The sequence below is a fragment of the Ovis canadensis genome, chromosome 6 (genome assembly GCF_042477335.2).
Source record: "Ovis canadensis isolate MfBH-ARS-UI-01 breed Bighorn chromosome 6, ARS-UI_OviCan_v2, whole genome shotgun sequence".
NCBI lineage: Eukaryota > Metazoa > Chordata > Mammalia > Artiodactyla > Bovidae > Ovis > Ovis canadensis.
In genome coordinates, this window is record NC_091250.1 from 59,247,855 (window position 1) to 59,269,170 (window position 21,316).

Consider the following 21,316-nt stretch of genomic DNA (forward strand, 5'->3'; position numbering starts at 1 on the left):
CACCATACAGAAGCAGGGTCACGAACCCAGAGAAATCACATGATGCCAAGTCCATCTGCCCCTCTGTTTGTCACATGGATAAAATCTAAGTAAGATGAACCTGGCTGGCAGCCTTGATCAATGAAAGTAGAGCACAAATATCACAATCTGTTATGAGTTGGAGAGAAGTGGTGTGGGGTCAAAGCCAGTTCCCAAGAGAAGGCCCTGCTATTCATGCACTGATGCTAAATATTATTCCAGTGACCAGTTGATAGCTATGTATTTTTCTTCTTCCCAGGTCCCCAAACACAGAACTCATTGGGAACAGCTCTGTGGTCAAGAATGAACTTGGCATAAAACTTTGGCCACCTGTTGCTCTCAAGGCATGGCCAAGGAGCCAAGATGGGGGGAAAGTCTAAATGCCACCTACAGAAAAAGAACTTCACTACGTGCAGATGTAGTGAGTTGTAGTCAGCCTGCTTTGTTCATTTGTTGAAGCACAGTATCAATTATCCTTTAATGTCCTGAATAGTCCCTCTCCTTGGTAATGCCTATGTGTATCAGCTGCTTGGCTACAACTGAAATTCTTTTGTTCTAGAGAAGGAAGTACTACCTTCTCTTGTCATTAAACATCTTGGTCTGAGTCTTGGTGCACACGACCCCGTGATGGATGCACATGTAAATTCAAACTGCATGTCTTTTATGACTTACATGCTGTTTCTCCAGCTTTTTTTATACAGCATCCTCCTGCTTGCAATGAAAGAAGCATATTGGATTTTATACGGTTATAAAATCCCACATAAGACAAACTATACAAAAGGCTTTCTATGTAGCTTGGGACTTCACAGTGCTTTTTTTCCCCATGCCACTGCCGTGACTTCTGCCTCCCCATACTATCTCCTTCTTTTCTTCTCTGGTCTTGAGACCTCCTATTCAAAACTTTGTGGAGCCTTCTACTTTGTTTCTGTCTATTTACTGATTGCTTTTATGAGTCAGTGCCTTGGAGTTATTCTTTCACTGTGAAGGAGCACACTGATGAAAGTTTGTAATGACAACATCTGTTTGTCCCAAACAGATGTTAGAATAATCCCTTGGTATACACTTAGCATGCTGGTCAGTACAAATCAACATTTATCCTGAGAGTAAGGATCCTCTGGTGTTCTGGGGGCTAAGGTTGATATTGGATCATTTAAATTATAAACTACTTTGGATGATAAACATCATTTGGGGGTAAAAGTTATAAAAACACTACAGTACTAAACCCCATCCACTGAAGAACTCAACTTAGTTATCTGTATAGTATTATAAATTATTCAATATATAAAGCTACTGCTCACAGTGTGAAATTTATTCTAAAATAATATGCATAAGTTCTGCATTGCCTTGAGATTTGTTTGTTTACACAGTAAGCCCAGATAAACATTCCACTACATTACATGCTATCCTTATTAACAGTAATCAAATATTCCAAAAGGCTTTTTTGAGTTTAAGTTAATTCATCGTTAACCATGACCTTCAAATGAAAACTTGGCTTCCGTATTATTTTCAAAAGAAAACTCCAATATCAGCAATGCTTAGCCAGTGCCAGAATGCTTACAACATGATCAACAAGTTGCACATGTATCCTTACAAGCAGTCAAAGTGTTATAATTTAGAAGCCAGGCTGGGAATGTACTATTATGTGAATGTAATTCAAGATGCCCAGGCAATATGAAGCCCATGTCATCCTAAACTTGACACTCAGGAAAAACAACTTTCAGAAGGAAGTGAAGCTTGAGCAGAAACCTACATGTAAGAAAGGCACCAGTCATACAAATATCTGGGGAAGAGAACAAGAGGCATAAGAAACAGCAAGTATGAAATAATGAATGTGGGAATGTGCATGAAAATAGGAAGAAGGTCAGTGTTGCTGGAGCAGAGTCAGCTGGGGAGAAGATGGAAGAAAATGAGGTCAGGAAGGTAGCCCAAGGCGAGATCACAGCCTTATAGACCATTAAAAACCACTTGAATTTTATTCTAAATGTGAGAAGCACAAAAAACTAAAGCCAAAGGAATGAGGAGCAATTATCAAAATAATGCAATAATTATGTTTCAATGTAATAAGTACAAGCTCTTTAAAAAATAGGAACCTAGAGAAGGAAATGCCTAATGTTTCTTAGGATGCCAAATAGAGTAAAATTGTTTTTTTATTTGGAAGTACTTGGCTGAGAAGGGAGAAAAGGCGATTCAGATAAAAGCGATATTTCCTTGCAGAAAGAGCAATATGCATAAAAGTGGAGGAGGGGAAATATGATATATTGAAAAATAGTTCATCTGGTTGGTGTATGGAAGGAAGTGGCAGGAGATGAGGTTAGCATTAGATCTTCAAGGTCTTTGCATGTCACCCAAAGGAATTTGGACTTTAACCAGTGGGCTAGGAAGCCACTGAAATATTTTAAGCCAGGAAGTGATGCAACATGATCATAGTTTTATTTTGGAATAACAAATCTGTCAGTAGTGTGAAGAATTAACTGAAGTCCAGAGGAGTGTCTGAGGTCAAGACTACCAGCTGGCTAACTTGAAATAATCCATATGAGTAAGAAGAGATGAACTAGTGTTGTGACAATAAAGAGAAATATACTGGAGAATTATTGAGACTGTAGAGGCACACATTTGGATGAGTGGGAAAACTGACAGTCATCAAGGATAACTTCTTGGCTTGTGGTTTGAGGAATTTGATCAATGGTGATATCATTACCCTGGAGAAACAAGTGTGAGACTAAAACCTCATCTCAGATTTAATTTTAAAAATGCAATTTGTCAAATAGAAGAGGTCCCCAATGGACAAAAGACCTAAAGAAGGTAAGAGGATACAGATAAATGAACATAGGTGTGACTATTAGCTTTGGCAAAGAATGAAGGACAACTTACCTATAAAGGAGAAAAAGATATAATAGTTGATGAGAACATGGATAAATTATGAGATGGAAGGGAAAAACAAGCTGAGAGAGTTCACTCAACATTACCCTCTCTCGTCTGCTTTCTCTCAATCTCCTTTAAAGGTAGATATAGATAGATAAATAGACACAGATAAATAATGTAACTTTATATGTTTAACAACTTAATGTGTATGTATACGTACATATACACACTAACTGTGGGAAAGGCTTCATGGAAGATACTAATATGTAAAGCTGAGTGAAGTGGAAGTCACTCTGTCGTGTCTGACTCTTTGCGACCCCATGGATTATACAGTCCATGGAATTCTCTAGACCAGAATACTGGAGTGGGTAGCCTTTCCCTTCTCCAGGGGATCTTCCAAACCAATGGATTGAACCCAGGTCTCCTGCATTGCAGGTGGATTCTTTACCAGCTGAGCCACAAGGGAAGCCCTTCTATATAAGCTGAAGCAGACCTAAAAGGATGAGTAGGCTTTACTTAGGTCGAGAACATCAGAAACAATGCTTAAATTTCAGTATTGGGTGACAAAATATAGAGTCAACATTCGAAGCTGAGGAAAAAATCTGAGCACTATTTTGAGCACTAGCTTGTTGGTAGGAGACAGAACAATGATTAATTTCATTCTCAACATGCTGAATTTAAGGTGATGGTAAGAAACCAGAAGGTATATGCTCATTCTAATTGAAATTACTTGATTGGAGCACAAATGGGTGATCTGAGCAAAGTGGATAAATCAGCAAAAAAGATATGTCTGCAAAAGTTAGTGGTTAATGCAGTCGAGTTACATTGGTAGCAAAAAGTGGAAATGATAAAGGAGAAACCCTTGGACAATGCTTGCTGTAGTCAGCAAAGAGAAAGGATCAAAGAGGGATCTGTGCTTGTCTGTAGTCTCCAGGATCTCATCCCTCCAAAGCCTCTTATACTGGTTCTGAACTAGTTAATTACTTGAGAAGGGGAAACCTCTCCTAACTGATGAAAACAGGATGGAAAATGCCAGCTTATAGAGAGTGTGATCAGAATATCACTAGAAAGATCCGTGCAGGACAATTAAAATATGAAATAAAAAGAGATTTTGTATAGGTTAGATGAAAAAGAAAGACATCTTTGATAACTCCTAGAGATTGAGGCCATCAACATTTGCAAGTTGCTGAATTTTGAAAGAAAAACAAGACAGGAAAATGACACTCAATGGGAGAAAACAGACTATGTACACATATATGTCTACCCCATCATAGATAAACTGGCAGTGTTAACAGTAAGTTTTTGCTCAGTTTTCTCCAGAGTTTAAGGACTGTGCATTCTAGAAAAAGAACTAACCAGCATTCAGAGATGCCAACATGCTGACATCCAATTTTCTTTATCTCTCTCTCTTACTCCAATCCTACCAAGTCTCTGCTAGTCTCTGACAATACAGATCTAGGTTCTTGGAATGTGATTTTGCCTGGGATAACTACCCTTGAGGAAGAGGGTTGCCTCATTCCCCAATGTGATGGTTGTGAGGCCAGTGCTGTGAAAACTCATGTGTCCCATTAATTCTCTGTAATCTTTAAAGGTTAGAAACATCAGAGCCTTGGAAATAAGTTAACACATCTTCTGAGACTCTGAAGAAACTACACAGATCTTTTTGAAAGACAGTCCAGGTTATAGCTGCTTCTGAAACCTCCATGCCACCAGGTTGAAAATATCTCTGACTGAAAACCATGCAGAATATGAAACTGTGGAAAACAAAATTCTTTGAACTTTAAACGCACAAAGAAAAAGAATTAGATTTTTTCTTTCACTTTTAACTTACAAAGTGCTGCTTTATTTGTAGCTTTATTTCTTTTCAAAAATTTTATTGTAACGAAGTGGGGTTTACACTCAAATTGAGATAATTCTGGTCATTCTATAATTCTATTACACATTTTACTCTTGGAATATCTTACTGGTGTTATTTAATTGATTGATGAATTTATGATATGCTGCATTGAATGATGTGACTGGCCAAAATAGAGAAACAGAACAAGAAGTGAATTTTCAGCTCTGGTTAAAGACTGATCCTAAAAAAAATAAAAAGACTGATCCTAAAGTTAATTATGTGTATATGTGTGTGTGTGCTCAGTAGCTCAACCATGTCTGACTCTTTGCAACCCTATGGACTATAGCCCATCTGGATCCTCTGTCCATGGAATTTTTCAGGCAAGAATACTATAGTGGGTTGTCATTTCCTACTCCAGGGGTTCTTTCCAACCCAGGGATCGAACCTGTGTCTCTTGCATCTCCTGTATGGGCAGGCAGATTCTTTACCACTAAGCTACCTGGGAAGTCTCAAAATTTGCTTATATAACATATACTTCTGACCAGTTTCACACATTTATGTGGACAGTCTCAACTGCACGCAGTTGGCCCAAGGACAAAACACAAAAGAGTTCCAGTTGCCATTGAAATAGCAACTTCACGGGTGCAAGAGCAGAGTAATGCTGATAGAGGCCAGATTGCTCCTATGCAGCCACCAGTCAGTCACATCTTTAACTGACAGAAGGCTAAAGAGTTAAACTCAGTGGGTAGAGAAAACAAAAAGATGGGGAATTTTAGAGAAGGGCCTATCCTGTCCTACTCACCAAGGAGGTGTGGTGAGCAGACTAATGTCCCTTTTCTCCCAAAGGTATCTGTAAACTAATCTTCAGAACCTAAGTGTGTTACGTTACATGGCAAAAAAGGACTTTTCAGATGTGATTCAGTTTAGGATCTGAGAGGGAAAGACCGCTCGGAATTATTCAGGTGAGCCTGACATGACCACAAGAGCCCTTGACTCAAAGAGGGGTGTAGAAAAGTCAGTGTCAGAGTCAGAAAATAAGATGTGAAGGAGAAGCAGAGGCTGGGGTGAGGCAGTTGTTGGCTGGGGGCTACGAGTTAAGGGATGTAATTAGCTACTTAGAAGAGGAAAAAGAAGAAAAAAGAGAGCTTCCAGAAGGAATATAGCCCTGCTGACACCTTGATTTTAGTCCCATGACATTCATTTTAGACCTGTTACCTGCAGATATGTAAGATAAATTAATGTTGTTCAACCTACCAAGTCTGTGGTGCTTTGGCATATTATATTTGCAAGAGGAAAGGAATACAGAAGGTTTTACCTATATCTGTGTTCTAGTTTTAGCACTGCTTATACTTCCTGGGAGGAGAAATGCCTCCCTAGATTTGTATATATTTTAGGAAGTTAAAACAGAAATGTTTAGGCTTAGCTTGTCTGTTTCTCTTCTAGCAAGTGTTCCTGCACAAGCTCCTCTTTAGTATTCCAGGCATGCATCTTATCTGGGTACTTGGGTGGCCTGTCCTTATCCATGATGGACTGTGGTTTCATGACCGAGTCTTTGATATCTGGAGCTCAGTGAACAGAACTGTTCAGCTCTCACACTTAGTCTTTATCAATAATTAAAGTACTATCTTGATATCAACTGGCATTTCTTTCTGGTTTTTCATTTTTAAAGTCAGGGTGAGGAAGTGGGCTATGATTCACTGGGTCTTGAATTCCCAATAAATATAAAAAGGAGGTGACAAAACACATACAACATTGTGGGAAATGTTGAGACTAGTAAGGAAGACTAAAGAAAGTCTGTTGGATTTGTTAATGAGGTTTCTTTAACATAATACAAACTTATCACCTTCAACCTGAAGAACAGCATCGCTGTTAAAAAATGCTAGAAGCACTTACATTGATGTCAGAAGACATGAGTATCATCTTATGCTGCTATTACATAGCATTATTCTCAAGATTTTAGCCAACTCTATTAAAGAACAAAAATAAATTAGAAATATAGAAATTACAAAATGTGAAAATCTATAAAAAACTGAAACTATTACAATTTGCTGATCATATAATTACCTAAAATAAAAACAAGGAAAAAATTAAAATTATTAAAAACAATTGATATTTTGAAATTTTAGATTTTATATATTTGCAATCGTATCTTTGCAATCATATCATATCTTGTATTATATATATCATTTCATTCCAACAATTATACTATTTTTTTTTCCTTAATTGCATTGCCTAGGAGCTTAGTACAATATTAAATAATAATGATCAAAGAATTTTTTTGTCATATTCCTAACTTAAATAGCCAGTAAGTATGATATTGTTATGTTTTTTTAGGAATACTCTTCATGAGGTAAAGGAAGTTTACTTCTATGTAACTGTGTTTAATGGGTTGTATACACTTCTGGCGGAGAAGGCAATGGCACCCCACTCCACTACTCTTGCTTGGAAAGTCCCATGGACAGAGGAGCCTGGTAGGCCACAGTTCATGGGGTCGCAAAGAGTCGGACACGACTGAGTGACTTCACTTTCACTTTTCACTTTCATGCATTGGAGAAGGAAATGGCAACCCACTCCAGTGTTCTTGCCTGGAGAATCCCAGGGACGGGGAAGCCTGGCGGGCTGCCGTCTATGGGGTTGCACAGAGTCGGACACGACTGAAGCGACTTAGCAGCAGCAGCAGCATACACTTCTGGATGTGATTTATTACCTGTGTAAGCAGATTATTGAAGCTATAAGTATGACTGGTCTCTGTACATATTTCCATTAACTGTTTTTGCCTGATTTTGATATTATGAGTTACACCAATTCATAAAATGTTTTCCTTCTTCCCTAGTCTCTGAAATATTTCATTTAAAAATAGGACTTTTTTTACTTAATTTTTTAGGTAAAAAGAGCCTATGATCATATTTGAACTTAAGAGATTATGGTAATAACATTTTTATTACAAGTCAATTTCATTATTATGTTTACTGTACTTTAAATTACATATTCACTTTTTTATTTCTTTGTATTTCTGATTTAGACTTTGGACAAATTCTTCAATAATTCATTTCAATCACATTTTATTTCTTTAAATTTCTCTTGAACAGTATCACACTAGAATTGATATAGAATATTGAGATTTTAAATTTTCAATGAACATATTTCCATTTCTATAATTTTATGTATACCTATTCATAGTTCACTTGGTCTCTGTTATTTTTTCTTTAGACACATTTTTGTTTTATTTCCTTGAGGATCTCACATTACTTATATTAAGGTATTTTAAGAGTGCTTTTTATTTTCATTTTTTTGAAGTGATTTTAATTTCTGATTTTTTTTCTAGTTTCAAACAAAATCCTTTAAAAACTTTTGAATTTCCAACCTTATCGAATATGACACCTTTATAACTACTCTTCTCTATTTAGCCTTCCCTTTATGCCAGGCCCATAGGTTCATTTACTCATATTCCTTAGCTCCAGTCAAACAAGTGTCCAAGTCTTTGAAACTCTGTCCCCTGGTGCTGCCCAGTTACGGAGACAGCGAGGAGCTTGACCAAGATCTTGGCTGTTGGACTGTTTGCTTCTGCTCCAAATATGGTGCTTGTAGCTAAGACTCACAGTCCCGCTAATTTTTTAACTTCAATTCTTTAGCGAGGATGCAAACTACAGGCAAACAGTTTTAAGCAGTGTGACTTGCTCTATTCTCTAAAACAAATAGAAGTCCATCTTTCTGCCATTTCAGCATTCTCTGGTACCTTGAGGCCAGCCAAAGCATTAGTCTTTTCTCACTATAGACCTTTGCTGCGGGGGTATTTAATTTTTAAGGATGGCTATGTATTTTTATAATGTATATTACAAATAATTAATTAATAAAGGAAAATTAGAAAATGTAAGCTTATTTTTGATATTGACTTCAAATATTTTTTCAAAAAAGATATGTTTAATTTTTGTAGTTAATTCACATTTCTTTGCCTTTTATTTCAAATTGCATCATTATTTCTCCCTTTATTGTGATAATTGACACACCAAAATTAGTCTTTATAAAGATAAGCACTGTTGTGATTGTATACTTTACATATCAATGTGCCTGTGTTTTCCTTCTTTTACTTTCAACTACTCAGAACTGTTGAATCTAGGCATGTCTCTTTAAATCATTATATGATTATATTTTTTTTTATTGTTCAATCTGAAAATTCTTACATTTCACAGTAGTATTGGTATATTTATATTTTATGTAATATAGATATATTTGGTTTTAATCTGCCATTTTAGTATTTATATATATAAATGTATGAAGTATACATAAAAGAATGATAATATTTATGAATGAAAGATTATATTTTTAAATGCATAAATTTTATTATATATATAATAATTTTACAGTATATATGTATTTAAACATTTATATATAGACACTATATTTATATCTACAGATATAAAAATATACATGTATACATATATCTTTATAATTTTTTATTATTTAGTGTTACTTTATTGAAATTATAGCACAAATCCTTATGTTAATACAGTCTATTATAAATCAGTACTTTTATCACTTCCAGAATAATGTAAATGCTTTAAAATACTTTAACTCTGTTTATCCCCTTCTTGATCTATAGGCAGAAACTGTCATTCTATGTATAAAATCCAACAATATTTACTTTATTGCCTTAAATAGTCAAAGTCCATTTGTATCTAGAAATACTTATACTCATTTTATTTGTTTTTGTTTATTCTGGGATAATTTTCTTTTTGATTGACTTTCAGTATTTCTTTTCCTGGATGATGGAGGCAGCCAATTCTTTGGCTTGTTTGTCTGAAAATATCTTATTTTTTTTTTCAAAATATCAAACCCTGAATATTGAATTTTAGATATGAAGCTATTTTCTCTTTCCTTGGGCTCCTTTTAAGATTTTTTTTTTTTTTTTTTGGTTTTCAACAATTTTACTGTAATATGCCTGAGTGTTTTGCTTGTGCGTGTGAATGTGTGTATGTGTGGTTTTTGTTTTTTCAAGTTTGTGCTCTTTGAGGTTTGTAATTCTTCTACCAATTATATGTAATATCTTTTGTAAGATTCTTGGCTCTTTGTCATCAAACATACTTCTACTTTAATCTCTTTCTCATTTCCTTTTGATATTCCAATTACATGTATGTAAGGTTTTTCACTTTCCTCTCCATATTTTCTCTATCTTTCATCCATTTATCTCTTCCCAGTTCAGTTTGTATATTTTTTTTCAACAGGTCTTCCAGTTTATTAATTTTTTCATCAGCTGTCGTTTCTCAAAACATCTACTAAGTTCATATTTTAATTATTATATTTTCAGTCCTATAATTTTTATTTTATTTTCAATTATATTTTTATTTTTCTAAAGTAGACCTCTATCTTGTTATATATTTACTTGAACTTAGAAACTATAGATATATTTAAGTCTCTGCTAGTAATTTCTATTTGTGCATCTCACAAGGATCTACTTCCATTTCTCATTTTATTCTTTTCAGTTTTCAGTGAATAATTGTTTTTCAATCTAATATATGTTTTTGGAGAAGGAAATGGCAACCCATTCAGTATTCTTGTCTGGAAAAATCCATGGATAGAGAAGCCTGGCAGGCTACAGTCCATGGGGTTGCAAAGAGTTGGACATGACTGAGACACTATCACTCATTACTCACTCATATTATATTTAGTTATCACTATTGCATAAAAATTATAGTAAAAATGATTTTTGGATTAAATTATATTTTTCCTAATAGGATTTACATTTTCTTCTTCCTAGCAGTATATTGGGTTTCCCAGGAGGTGCTAGTGGTAAAGAACCCAAGAGACACGGGTATGATCCCTGGGTTGTGAAGATCCCCTGAAGGAGGAAATGTTACCCCACTCCAGCATTCTTGCCTGGGAAATCCCATGGACAGAGGAGCCTGGACTACAGTCCATGGGGTCCCAAAGAATTGGACACAACTAAACATCTAAGCACAGCCTCTATATTAGGTGTAAATCACCTTAACTCAATTAGTAATTGAAGTGATTAGAAATCTGGCTTTAGTTTTGATGATTATTCTACTTCTGTTTCACATTATTTCTAGGATTTAGTCAGTCTTCTTGGCCTTTGACTATCATATGGCTTTCAGAATTGGTGATAAATCAAGGAGGAAAATGCTCCCAAATCTTTATTCACCCTTCTGAGCTTTGCTTATTTTAAAATTTTTGATCCTGAAAATTCTCACTGCTTTGATAAGCTTGGTAGGGGAAGCACACTGATTGAAACCACCCACGCTGGCCAGGCACCATAATAACCATTTGCATGAGTTGTTTTATGGCAGGAGATCTGATAAGGAAAACGGAACTAATAAGCCACCACCAACCAGAAGAGTTCCGGAAAGGTCAAAAGGAGCCACTGCTTGTCCGTCCACTTCCCAGAATCCCTCTCGCTAGCATCCATCTTGGCTGAGCAATGTGTGCGCCACCAGGAAAGACTCTGAATTAGAATGATTGGCCAAAGACCACCCGGAAACTAATCCCATCACCATATAACCATGCAGCAGAGCAGTTCTCCTGAGTTCCCTTATCCTACTGCTCTCCATCCGGGTGCCCTTTCCCAATAAAATCTCTTGCTTTGTCAGCACATGTGTGTCCTCAGACAATTCATTTCCGAGTGTTAGACAAGAGCCCAGTTTTGGGCCCCGGACAGGGTCCGCCTTCCTGCAACAAGCTTGCTAGTAATTTCAAAGTGATTTTTTACATAGATAATTCACACAGTTTTATTGCTTGTCAATAGGACAGTTGGCTCAGAACAATATTCCCTGATTTTTGGAAAGAGAATGCCTAAAACTTTTGTGTGGAGTCTCATTTTGCCTTCAAATTCATAAAATATTTTTACTATTTGCAAACAATATCTATACATACCTATGTTTGTGTGTTTGTGTAACTTTGCAACCCTATGGACTATAGCCTGCCAGGCTCCTCTGTCCATGGGATTCTCCAGGCAAGAATACTAGAGTTGGTTGCCATTCCCTCCTCCAGGGGTTCTTTCTGATCCAAGTGTCAAACCCAAATCTCCTGCATTGCAGGCAGATTCTTAACCAATGAGCCACCAGGGAAACCCATAGGCAGTATATGTATATATACTACATGTATACATGTATACATGTATATACTTGTATATATATGCATATGCTCTTTATACAGTAACATTAATGACTAGAAAGATGCTATCATTTAATCCTGTGGCTTCCTTTCCTCACAAATACACCAATACATATCTCCAGGAATCAAAATATCCCATCTCCTGAAGTCAGTAAATTAAATGAAGAGTTAAGTGAGCAATGAGTGTGTTTATCTCAAAGTGTTGCATACCAGTTTTATGGTTTGAAGCTGAGTACTATAGAAATGATAATGGATTAGATTAGATTATCCTTTGTAAATATTACCTTTCCACGTCTTCTGTTAACTCAGTTGTCTACTTCTGCCTAATTATTCACATCTTAGGACTAACTCAGGGAGGAAAGAAGATCCAGAATTCGCAGAGGCTGGAAGAGAGAAACAGAATATAAATAAAAATTGTATTCAATTAAACTATACACTATGATGAATGACATTAGAGAGTTGTAGACTCTTGCAAGATATAATCTACTTCATTTGACATAATTTATGAAATTAATTTAGCACTAGATGTTGGCACATGAATAACAGTGTCATTTATTGCATGCTTAGAAGTTCCCTCCGAAAATGAAAGGGAAAACTGGGCAAAACAAATGATCTAATATGGCATTTTCCAAAATGTAAGTCAGGTGTTTCCAAAGTATGGAATTAAATAATATTAAATCACAGAAGAGTTGCTCCTTTTTGAATTTTTTTCCAATACTGATTATAAAATCTTGGTTTAATTTTCATCATCTGAATCTAACTGCCAGTCCCTCCTCTTAACAAAGTGCAGACTTCCAGCTCTGAGCATTTGACAGGCTGAAGTATCTAGCTAGAAATTAATGGCATTGACCTTTCCTGTTTTGTCTTTATTGCATTTGTCTGTTATGTTACATTTTATTTATCACAAGTAATACAAGTTTTCCTTTGGTGGCAGTGTTGTTGTTGTTTCAATTTTAAAGATAGTATGTTAGGTAAAAAGTGAATGGATAGAATATTAATAGATTGAATTATATAAAATTCATTGTGAGACATGAAAATGTCAATATTATCTCGCTCAAACTAATAGAATATTATAGGTATTATAATACTATCATATTATAAACCTGTTATACTATAGGTAAGAAACAGTTTGTGACAATGTTACGGGAATGTCTGAAACCTGGGAATACCAATATCATAATGAGTCCTAGCAGTGAACAAGAAGAGCTTCTTTTGACCTCTTCTTCATGCGTTCAAATCATTTTTTAACAAGATGAGTAATGCTCACTTTGATTCTAGCCTTGGAGCCAGCAATGACCCATATACTTTCATTCTCTAATCTAGGATATTAATTCAACAGATATTAAAAAGAACTAGCCAAATTAGATGTTGAACTTTGTGCCATGAGCCATGAGCCCAAACATGACTTCAATAGATAATTGGCTGGCATATCCAAAACTTTGAGATTATTGAGTGTTCCTTTGTAATACAAAAGGCATAATATCCTAATTAAAACCACCATGTGAACTGTGCAAAGACCAGAGAAAGAATAAATTTGTTAGCAAAGTTTATCATCATCAATTATCAAACTTCCACAAGCAAAACCCTGTTTCTATTATAATTCATCTGCTTAGTCTTATTGTTAGATGAGTTATGTCAAGAAGTTGTAGAACTTCTTGATTCAACAACCGAAAAGCCTGGCACAGAATACAAATGGAAATAATTCAGAGCTATCAATGTATAATCTCTGAAAGTGAGAATTCAGTGCTAAAATTCAAAAAGTGATGAGATTAAAAATAAAATTATAAATGCATTCCAAAAACATGAGAAAATGAAACTGGAAGAGAACTGGAGAAGAAGTTTCTTAGAAGGGAAATAATTAACTCTTCTACCACTAGACCATCTTTTCTTGTCCATAGAATTCACCCTGTCCTTTCACTCATGGCCGTGAAAATTGATGCAGTGTTACATATACATTTTAAATGTAAGATGAAGGAAGAAAATAAATAACCAAGGCCACAGTTTCCAAACCAACAGGAAAGAGAAAATGGAACATCATAAAACTATACAAGCAAAGAGAAAAATCAATAAAATTCAGTGCAGCACATCTTCTCGCTTACTTCTGAGCACACAAAGCCTGCTCATCTGGAATGCGCCATGGTATGCGTTATGAATCTTTCAAGTCTTCAGAAATATGATCTATCATTAGAAGCACTGAAAAATACCAGTTGGTTTCACTAATTCTGTTCTTTGCTTTCTTCCAGACTTGGATACTGACCACCCTGGGGACTTTGGATCCATCTTAGAGTCAACAGAACACTCGAGAGAGAAGGTAGATTAAGAATAGTGTTCTTCACAAAAATTGTTTGGTCTCGCTCTCTCAAGATGCAATTTTCCTAATGGTAAAAGAGTTTATCCTCTTTTACTCCTCTTGTAAGTAGATCACTGCCATTTTTATACCAGGATATTAAGGTACCACCACCTCACTCGATCCTTGGTGATTGAATACTTTCATGATCCAAAAGTTACTCAGAAGGGTAATTCTTGGGATTAATTTTCCATTCATCCAGGAAGCTTTTTTTTTTAATTAATGTAAATTTCTAAGTACCATCTACAGCCTGAAGGTTAATGTGAATTTTTATATGAATTTTGTATGAATTTCTTGGAATTTATGTGAATGAGCATTTTTTTTAAATAAGATATTCTGATATAACCAGGTGGTCCTAGTGGTAAAGAACCTGTCTGTCAAAGCAGGAGACATAAGAGACACAGGTTTGATCCTGGGACCATAAAGATCCCCTGGAAAAGGGCATGGCAACCCACTCCAGTATTCTTGCCTGGAGAATCCCATCGACAGAGGAGCCTGGCTGATGACAGTCCATAGGGTTGCAAAGAGTCAGACATGACTGAAGTAACTTAGCATGCATGCACACATGATATAAACAGTCGTAGAATGACATTTGAGCACCATTATATAAAGGTACTCATCTCTTCCCTTTGTCTTTATAACAGGCAAGATTTAATAGCATTCTTCTCTACCTTTACATAAAAAAACTCCATAAAACCTTCCTCCATACCCCTCAAAACGTGTGAAAATACTCCATGTCAATTAGTCTTAAAGTTATCAAATATTTTAGAATATCTGATTCATTTCCTTTGAATGTTTTTCTAAATCCTAATGTCATGTGTTAAGTTCCTTTATAAATATTGTGCTATATAAGTAATCCCTAGTAGTGAAGGCTGGCTAGCCCTTACTGGCATCATATTTCTCCTAGTCTGAATATATAGCAGGAAAACTAGAAACATATTTTTACTATTGAGTCTAATAGACTGACAAAAACCTGTTTTAAAATTCTTAGCCATTGAGCATTATCAAAAAAGGCAATATTCCAAATTTCCCAAGTGGCTCATTATAAGCATTTCCCCATGTTACTTAGAGGCATTATAGTGAAATCCAATAATATTCTCATGTTTGGATCAAGACCCTAACAGAGTTTGCTGCAGTGTTTTCTGCTGCCTGCAATTTTGTCTAGTAAAGATGCTCTAGTGGGATGCTCTGTTTTGTGGTCCAGGGGAAAGTTACCAAATCTTTCCATGGTTAAGTTTGGTCAAACTTACTGCTTTCACAGCCCCCTCCTATTTTATCCTACCTTATGCACAGATCATGATGGATTCAAGGTAGCAAATCATGTTTTCACCATACCCCACATTATATCCTTGGCTAGGTAGAAAATGGTATGGACTGTTCTGGACTCATCTCTGCTAGTAATAACCTATATAGCAGTGTCAGTCACTTACCTCTCTGGTCCTTAATATGTTTAACTGTCAATAGATGGCACTGATAAACGGACAAGTAGTTTTAAATTATTCCTTTAGATATACAGAATAATGTATCAAACACTCCTGAAACAGAACATCAGCAAACCAATTAAAATTTGTTTCATATCCCAAACCCTTTCCATCCCATTAGAATAGCAGCAGAGGTAATCATAATCTATCTTGAATTATTGTATACCATTATCTTGTTTGCTTTTAGAGTTTTTAAACCTGCATTTCTATCTTTTAAAGTATGTATATTGTTAGCTTTATACATTTAACATTTTGTATAAATAGTTTCATAATATATATTCTTAAAAGACTGGTTTCTATCCATCAATATCATTGTATCACTAGAGTCCAAAAGGTAAATATTCATTCCCCTGTTGATAAACATTTGGGTTGTGTCCAAATACTGCCACAAAAATTTATATACACCTCTCTTGGTGGCCAAGTATTTATTATAAAAAAAAGTTTTAGAATCTTAGAATATACTTATCTTCAAATTTACCAAATAATGTCAAGCTACTTCTAAAAAAGGTTCAATTCAGTTCAGTTGCTCAGTCATGTCTGACTCTTTGTGACCCCATGAATTGTAGCATGCCAGGCCTCCCTGTCCATCACCAACTCCTGGAGTTCACTCAAACTCACATCCATCGAGTCAGTGATGCCATCCAGCCATCTCATCCTCTGTCATCCCCTTCTCCTCCTGCCCTCAATCCCTCCCAGCTTCAGGGTTTTTTGCAATGAGTCAACTCTTCGCATGAGGTGGCCAATGTACTGGAGTTTCAGCTTTAGCATCAGTCCTTCCAATGAACACCCAGAACTGATCTCCTTTGCAATGGACTGGCTGGATCTCCTTGCAGTCCAAGGGACTCTCAAGAGTCTTCTCCAACACCACACTTCAAAAGCATCAATTCCTCTGTACTCAGCTTTCTTTATAGTCCAACTCTTATATCCATACATGACTACTGGAAAAAATATAGCTTTGACTAGATGGACATTTATTGGCAAAGTAATGTTTCTGCTTTTTAATACACTGTCTAGGTTTATCATAGCTTTTCTTCCAAGGAGCAAGCATCTTTTAATTTCATGGCTGCAGTCACCATCTGCTGTGATTTTGGAGCCCAAGAAAATAAAATCTATATCTGTTTCCATGGTTTCCCCATCTATTTGCCGTGAAGTGATGAGACTGGATGCCATGATCTTAGTTTTCTGACTCTTGAGTTTTAAGCCAGCTTTTCCACTCTCCTCTTTCACTTTCATCAAGAGGCTCTTTCGTTCCTCTTCACCTTCTGCCATAAGGGTGGTGTCATCTGCATATCTGAGGTTATTGATATTTCTCCTAGAGATCTTGATTCCAGCTTATGCTTCATCTAGTTTGGCATTTTGCATGATGAATCTTGCATATAAGTTAAATAAGCAGGGTGACAGTATACAGTCTTGTCGTACTCTGTTCCCAATTTTGAACCAGTCTGTTGTTCCATGTCTGGTTCTAATTGTTGCTTCTTGGCCTGCATACAGTTTTCTCAGAAGGCAGGTCAGGTGGTCTGGTAGTCCCATCTCTTTAAGAATTTTCCACAGTTTGTTGTGATACACAGTCAAAGGCTTTAACTTATTCAATGAACAGAAATAGATGTTTTTCTGGAATTCTCCTCCTTTTTCTATGATCCAATGGATGTTGTCAATTTGATCTTTGGTTCCTCTGCCTTTTCTAAATCCAGCTTGAACATCTGGAAGTTAGTTTAGTTGAAACCCACTGCTATTATACAGAAACTTGATGATGTTATAGTAAAGTATGGAAAGAACAGATGCATTCTATAAACCAAAAATTAAATCTCTGTCTTTTCATGACCCTATGCCCCTTAGCTGTGATTTTCAAAGAGTTTTTTACATTTTTTTGCCTTTCCATTAGGTAAGACAAGAAAGCTAGAGAGAGGTTGGATTTAAGTATTCTACTTTCTCCAGGTCACTTAGGTTCTGGTGAAATTTAAGTTGGTTAAGCAAAGTTATGGTTAAAATGTGTCTTTTGAGGAGTGAGTTAACTCCTTTGTTTAGAATGCTCTGATGTATTTCAGAATGCTTACTTTCTCTTCCACCAGAAGTATGAGTGGTGTCTTCTCCAGTCTTCATCCTGAGGTAAAAGTGGTAGTAACTCCAGGAAGCAAAATGCACAAAACTCTGCCCTCTTCCCGGAGAAGGCAATGGCACCCCACTCCAGTACTCTTGCCTGGAAAATCCCATGGATGGAGGAGCCTGGTAGGCTGCAATCCATGGGGTTGCTAAGAGTTGGACATGACTGAGCGACTTCACTTTCACTTTTTACTTCCATGCATTGGAGAAGGAAATGGCAACCCACTCCAGTGTTCTTGCATGGAGAATCCCAGGGATGGGGGAGCCTGGTGGGCTGCCGTCTATGGGGTCGCACAGAGTCGGACATGACTAAAGTGACTTAGCAGCAGCAGCAGCAGTGCCCTCCTCCCAAGCCCAGCCCGTAGGTGCTTTTAACTCTAAAACTAGTCCATATATGGCAGAAGGCAATGGCACCCCACTGCAGTACTCTTGCCTGGAAAATCCCATGGATGGAGGAGCCTGGTAGGCTGAAATCCATGGGACTGCTAAAAGTTGGACACGACTGAGCAAGTTCACTTTCACTTTTCACTTTCATGCATTGGAGAAGGAAATGGCAATCCATTCCAGTGTTCTTGCCTGGAGAATCCCAGGGACGGGGGAGCCTGGTTGGCTGCCGTCTATGGGGTTGCACAGAGTCAGACATGACTGAAGCGACTTAGCCGCAGCAGCAGCAGTCCATATGTTACCTCTAGCAATCCATCAGTCACATTTTAGGTGCTCTTTTGAGTACTGGCTCCAGAATCAGGCTTCTGCTTGGGCTTATGCTCTAGGCAAGCAAAAGGTAATATGATTTTTGGTACTTCTTTTTCCAGTTTTTAGGACACCAGTTTAACCTATGACATTTGGTGGATCCATGTGTTATCTGATGGATCTAAAGAGAGGTGTTGATTTTGAGTTTGTTCAACTTTTTACTTGTGAGAACAGGAGTGATAACTTCTAAGATATTTATGTGTTTGACCAGAAACCACATGCTTTATTTCTTCATGAATTTCTTTTTTTTTTCTTTTTTATATTCCTTTGGAGTTTTACCTAAGAAATTTTATAACATCTATGCTGAGAATGCATTCCTTGAGATAGGATTTGCATTTGCTTCTGCTAGACCCTTGAGAGAACACTAGCCCAAGCATATTTTACATAATTTCTTGACTCAGGACTTTTAGATACTGTAGGCCTTAATTCTCAACTTGTGTGAAGGCTAATATGTAGTTAAGAACTTTTAGAGCAAACGTTTAAATTTTTATCTCATCTAAGACTCAAGGCCAGAATTTACAAGGCTCTTTGCTTTTTCCCTTCGCATAATGTATATTTTCCCAATTCCTTTTTTTTCCTGAGGAAGTATCTTATTAAGAATACCCTTCCTCTTCTCCTCCACAAGATTGTTAAAAGAAAAGTTATAGCTTCTTGGAAATCTACAAATTCTTTTTATGAAATCTTCCATTTTATTTCTTTGTATTGTGTTGGCCAAAAGTTCTTTTTTTTTTTTTTTTTTTGCATAAATTGGTATAGAAAAACCTGAGCAATCTTTTCGGCCAATCCAATATTTCTGTCCACCTTTTTCTGCTCCTGGACAACTTCTATTTTACTGAGTACTAAAATATACATTTAAGTTTTGCTTTTAATTTTCCATTTTTTGTGTGAAAGGAATCCATTTGGTGTACCTTGCCCACAACATTGCCAGGAATAGAAATTTGGTTCAGTTTTTATTTGTTTTATACACTAGGATTTAAATACATACATTTAAATATATATATATTAATATATATGATATATCTTTCCAACTACAAAAACGTTAAAAAGCATTAAATTAGAAAACCTCCAGGAGTGTTTCTTCTTCTAAACTCAGCATTGTGGTTAAAAATATGAGCTTTGGTGCCAGAATTACTGAGATTGATTTCCACTTCTGCTAATAATTAGTGACCTTAGGCTAGTTACTGAAGCCTTCCGTGTTTTAATTTCTTCATATTTAAAATGAATGTAATAATATCACCTTCCTCATAGGGTCAATAGGAGGTTTAATGAGTCAACATATGCAAAAACCTGAAATTGTGACTGTCACATAGCAAGCATTCATTCAATAAACTCTACTGCTGCTGCTGCTAAGTCGCTTCAGTCATGTCCGACTCTGTGTGACCCCAGAGATAGCAGCCCACTAGGCTCCCCCGTCCCTGGGATTCTCCAGGCAAGAACACTGGAGTGGGTTGCCATTTCCTTCTCCAATGCATGAAAGTGAAAGTGAAAGTGAAGTCGCTCAGACGTGTCCAACCCTCAGCGACCCCATGGACTGCAGCCCACCAGGCTCCTCCGTCCATGGGATTTTCCAGGCCGTATTTTTATTGTCTTTATTATTGCTGTTGCCTTGTGATCATTCCTGGTTAGTTTTATGGACTGAAAGTTTGCGTTCATGTGCTGAAGTGGTAACACCCAATGTGATGATGTTTGCATATGGGAGGTAATTAAGTCTAGATAGAGTCATAAGGGTGGTGCCCTCGTGATGCAATTTGTACCCTTATAAGAGCACACTCTCTCTCCCCGTCTCACCAGGAGCATACACTCAGAGAGGACAGCTATCCATAAGCCAAAGAAGCAGGCCTGCACCAGACACTGAATCTGAAGATACCTTGATCTTGGGTTTCTCAGCAGTGAACCACAAGAAGCAATTTTCCATTGATCAAGCTACCCAGTCTAAGGCATTTTGTTACAGAAACCTGAAAAGATTAAGATATTGGCTACTGCTGCTGCTGCTGCTAAGTCACTTCAGTTGTGTCCGACTCTGTGTGACCCCATAGACTGCAGCCCACCAGGCTCCCCTGTCCCTGGGATTCTCCAGGCAAGAACACTGGAGTGGGTTGCCATTTCCTTCTCCAGTGCATGAAAGTGAAAAGTGAAAGTGAAGTCGCTCAGTCGTGTCCAACCCCTAGCAACCCCGTGGACTGCAGCCTACCAGGCTCCTCCATCTATGGAGTTTTCCAGGCAAGAGGACTGGAGTGGGTTGCCACTGCCTTCTCTGAAGATAATGGCTAATTCAATATAATTAGTAAATCTCTGTTCTTACACTAACATGCAAGAAGAATTACTTATCTCTTTGGAATATACTGCTTGACTGAATTCCTTACTTCTGGATGAACGTAAGGTGGCCATATACAGGGCACCAGAAAGTAGGTACTTTTGCCAAAATAAAGAAAAAGTGAACACTTTTCTTCAGGTGCAGCTGTTTGTACTGTCCTACAAACCTACTTTGTTCAAAGCTGGTGTTTTTCCTTCATCCAAGAACAGAAGTGCATATCCTTTAGAAAGTTGAGAGTTTCTGCTGTCTAGAGACTGAATAGCTATACTGGACTCTCCTGGTTTAATTTCTTTATACCTCTAGGCAATAAAAAGACAGATTGTCAGGTAAAATCAGTGACATGTTCCAGGGAGGCCACGTACACATCTATCTAGACTTGTAGTTCCGTTTTTTTTCTTAACATCACATCACAAGACAAAAGCCATCCTCGCCACTCACATTCATTTATTCACTTTGTTATTTATCAGTTTTACAATAGGTGT

General features: G+C 36.8%; 2 long non-coding RNA genes across 2 annotated transcripts in view; one reads left to right on the forward strand and one right to left on the reverse strand.

Annotated features, from left to right (window-relative positions):
* The window catches only part of LOC138442445 (uncharacterized), a 176,420-nt gene that overhangs the window by 95,551 nt on the left and 59,553 nt on the right, over nt 1-21,316 (reverse strand). The window contains exon 2 of the long non-coding RNA XR_011257683.1: nt 12,127-12,225. This is a non-coding gene — a long non-coding RNA (uncharacterized lncRNA). The remainder of the gene's footprint in view (nt 1-12,126; nt 12,226-21,316) is intronic.
* Nucleotides 1,743-20,964, forward strand: LOC138442446 (uncharacterized). Its single transcript, XR_011257684.1, has 3 exons — nt 1,743-2,820; nt 14,086-14,153; nt 20,312-20,964. It is a non-coding gene; the product is annotated as an uncharacterized lncRNA (long non-coding RNA).